Below are 4,141 nucleotides of genomic sequence, written 5' to 3'. Positions count from 1 at the left end.
AACCTCCACCTCCCGGGTTCAAGCGATTCTCCTGCCTCCGCCTCCCAGCTTTTAATTTTTTTTTTATAAAAAACTTTTTAAAAAGGGCTGGGCACGGTGGCTCACGCCTGTAATCCCAGCACTTTGGGAGGTTGAGGTAGGCGGATTGCTTGAGATCGGGAGTTCAAGACAAGCCTGACCAACATGGAGAAAGCCCGTCTCTACTAAAAATACAAAATTAGCCAGGCGTGGTGGCGCATGCCTGTAATACCAGCTACTCGGGAGGCTGAGGCAGGAGAATCGCTTGAATCTGGGAGGCAGAGGTTGCAGTGAGCAGAGATCACACTATTGCACTCCAGCCTGGGCAACAAGAGCAAAACTCCGTCTCAAAAAAAAAAAAAAAAAATTAAATATAGTCCGGGCATGGTCACTCACGCCTGTAATCCCAGCACTTTGGGAGGCCGAGGCAGGTGGATCGCTTGAAGTCAGGAGTTCCAGACCAGCCTGGCCAACATGGCAAAACTTCATCTCTACAAAAAATACAAAAATTAGCCAAGTGTGGTGGCAGGCGCCTGTAATCTCAGCTACTTGGGAGGCTGAGGCAGGAAAATCACTTCAACCCTGGAGGCGGAGGTTGCAGTGAGCCAACATCACACCACTGCACTTCAGCCTGGGTGACAGAGTGAGACCCTGCCATACACACACACACACAAAATTTAAAAATAGAGATGGTGTCTCCCTGTTTCCCAGACTGATCTCTAACTGCTGGGCTCAAGTGATTCTCCCGCTTTGGGCTCCCAAAGTGCTGGGATTATAGGCTTGAGCCACTGCACCTGGCCCAGAGCCTTTTCAATAATCATCTATAATCAGGTGTATTGGCTTCCCAAGTCCTCCCATGGTTTGCATGACTCATTGGCCTTTGCTACCACATTAAAACATCTTGTGGCTCAATCAGAAGTACCACTCTGAGGCTGGGCACGGTGGCCCATGCCTGTAATACCAGCACTTTGGGAGGCCGAGCGAGACTCCCTCTCAAAAAAAAAAAAAGTACCACTCTGGGCCGGGCACAGTGGCTCATGCCTGTAATCCCAGCACTTTGGGAGGCCAAGGCGGGCAGATCACTTGATGTCAGGTGTTCGAAACCAGCGTGGCCAACATGGTGAAACCCTGTCTCCATCTCCCAGGCTGGAGTGCAGTGGCGCCATCTCCGCTCACTGCAACCTCCACCTCCTGGGTTCATGCCATTCTCCTGCGTCAGCCTCCAGAGTAGCTGGGACTACAGGCGCCCGCCACCACGCCCAGCTAATTTTTTTGTATTTTCAATAGAGACAGGGTTTCACCGTGTTAGCCAGGATGGTCTTGATCTCCTGACCTCATGATCTGCCTGCCTCGGCCTCCCAAAGTGCTGGGATTACAGGCGTGAGCCACCGCGCCCGGCCAAGACTCTGTCTTAAAAAAAAAGAAAAGAAACAGCACTCTAACACCAGGTGAGCCCCTGGTCTAGCCATTTCAGGAGGGAGATTGGCCTGAGCTAGGCCCCTTTTGCAAATCTTCTTCACTGACCCTTGAACATTGACAACTCACAATTTCACCAGTTGGCAGAATGGTGTTACTTTATCACTGCATTCCTGAGTGAAAAGGTGAGGGACACAGGCCCCCAGGTGTCTGTCTCCTTCCTTCTGGTCTCTGTATGCTGTTGGAATCATCTCTGGGATTGAAAGAGATAGTGGTGGGGTGGGCCCAGGAGAATGCCAAGGAATCAGGGCAGGTGTGCCAGGAGTTGGCTCCCCTATCCTAAGAGTGAGGGGAGCAGCAGACAGATGGGTAAGGGGAACCCCGAGTCCTAGAGATGAGAAGGTAGGTCCCAGTGCCCAATTGTGGTGGCTTCAGCCTCACAGAGGCAGAGGTGTGCTAATGAAAGTGCTCCCAGAGCTCAACTGGCAAGAGTCCACAATGTAGAACCAGATCCATGTGACTACACAGGCAGTGATGCCTGTGAGTGTGGGGAACACAGGAATCGGAATGAACTGAGGGCCGGGTCATTTCCAGCCTGCAGCCAGCCCTTTTGAATTTCCCCTTTGAAAGAATTGCTGGCCGGGCGCGGTGGCTCACCCCTGTAATCCTAGCAGTTTGGAAAGCCAAGGCGGGCAGATCACGAGGTCAGGAGTTCAAGACCAGCCTGACCAACATGGTGAAACCCAGTCTCTACTAAAAATACAAAAATTAGCCCAGCGTGGTGGCACAGGCTTGTAATCCCAGCTACTCAGGAGGCTGAGGCAGGAGAATCCCTTGAACCTGGGAGGCAGAGGTTGCATTGAGCCGAGATTGCGCCACTGCACTCCAGCCTGGGCAACAGACCAAGACTCTGTCTCCAAAAAAAAAAAAAGGAAGAATTGCTGCTTTTCTCCTAGGCCTCAGCTGTGACTCTGTGCTCCCTGCTGGAACTTCACTCCGCCATTCACTTATCTCTCTCCTTGTTCCTGCCCTTTCTTCTCAGCCTTCCCTTCCAGCTCTTAAATCTCTCTTTCTAGAAGCTTCTAAAGACCAGCTCCTTCCTTAAGTATTGTTACGAAGTTTATCATCAGTTGGCTTACAACCCTGGTTTCTACTGGCTTTGGCATGAACACTGGTGGGATGCAGCCATGGATCCTGGAAATCTCTTGTCATAGGGTTAGATGGGTCCAGCTTCTCATATGCCTTGTGCTATGGCTTGAATTTGCAGTTTGCAACTAGCAAGTTCCAAAGCTATTTATTTTTGAAGCTGTCTTGTTTCTATTTTGATTCTGGTAATCCAAATTGCAGTTTGGTGTTTCCACGGAAACAATTCAGTGATTGTTTGGCTTGCCAAGATGAACTGTGGGGGAGAGAACTGAATGATGTAAAATATTTAAAGTTTCTCAGTCATGATCAAGGTCAACTATCAAGTCTCCCTGAGAAGGATTTGGTCCTAGCTCTTTACAAACCTGAGGAAGTTATATTAAAATTCTGGGCTCTTGTTCCCCCTCCAACTAAATCCCTGGAGAACAGCTCCCCAAACCCTGTTCTGAGCAAATGAGCGTGTATCTGCCCACTGTATAGACTCAGATGACGAAGGCGGGAAGTTCTTCTTGGGCACCTCAGGGAGCCAGAGATGCAGAAACAGGAGTAGATCGTGTCACCAGGGAAATGAGGAGGCCTATGTGCCCACTCCCTGCTAATCTGGGACTGGCATGGAGAGGCTCAGGGCTCACCTGCTTGACTGTATAGCTGCATTTCTACAGTGAGGAAAAGTTCCACATTCAAAGATTCCAGGATGAATTACCTGTTCGGAAAATCTGAATTTTTAAATAAAGGCTTTGCTTAAGCAAAGACATACCTGTCTCTCTGGCCAGGGAGAGCCTATTTTCTCCCTCATTCCTCACCCCCACCCTGTGCTGGGCCCTCATTCCCGTCTCTACTCCAGGTAGGAAAAAAAATAAATTTCAAAGTCTTCTAGAGTTAAGGATAGATAGATCCCCATTTATTTATTTTTTTGAGACAGAGTCTCACTCTGTCACCCAGGCTGGAGTGCAACGGCACGATCTCAGCTCACTGCAATGTCTGCCTCCTGGGTTCAAGCAATTCTCCCGCCTCAGCCTCCCAAGTAGCTGGGACTACAGGCATGTGCCACAATGCCGGCTAATTTTTGTATTTTTAGCAGAGACAGGGTTTTACCATGTTGGCCAGGCTGGTCTTGAACTCCTGACCTAAAGTGATCCACCCGCCTCAGCCTCCTAAAGTGCTGAGATTACAGGCGTGAGCCACCCTGCCCGGCTAGATCCCTATTTAATACAGCCACATCTGCAAAGCCCCACCTGGGAGGGGCCAGGCCCTGACCACTAGTAAACCAGTGATCTAACTGAGCTCCTGAGAAACAACTCTTTGAGACCTAGATAATCCAGTTCCTGAGGATCTAGCTCCCCCAGAAAAGGACTGCCCTCGTGTCAGGGTCCTGCCAAGCCCTCCTGTTGTGGCCCCTAGGCTCTACTCCAGAAACTGAAAGTTGGGTCTGGACAGGTACTTTGTGAAGGATGTCCATGGCTAGTTGACTGGAGATGAGGGTTTTTAAACTAACTGCTTTTGTCTTTACAGAAGTGATACATGTCCACTGCAGATCAATTAGAAAATACAGATGACAAAAAAA

Source organism: Hylobates moloch, unplaced genomic scaffold, assembly GCF_009828535.3.
Source record: "Hylobates moloch isolate HMO894 unplaced genomic scaffold, HMol_V3 SCAFFOLD_8, whole genome shotgun sequence".
NCBI lineage: Eukaryota > Metazoa > Chordata > Mammalia > Primates > Hylobatidae > Hylobates > Hylobates moloch.
The sequence above is the reverse complement of the archived record's forward strand: the minus strand, read 5'-3'. Positions refer to the sequence as shown.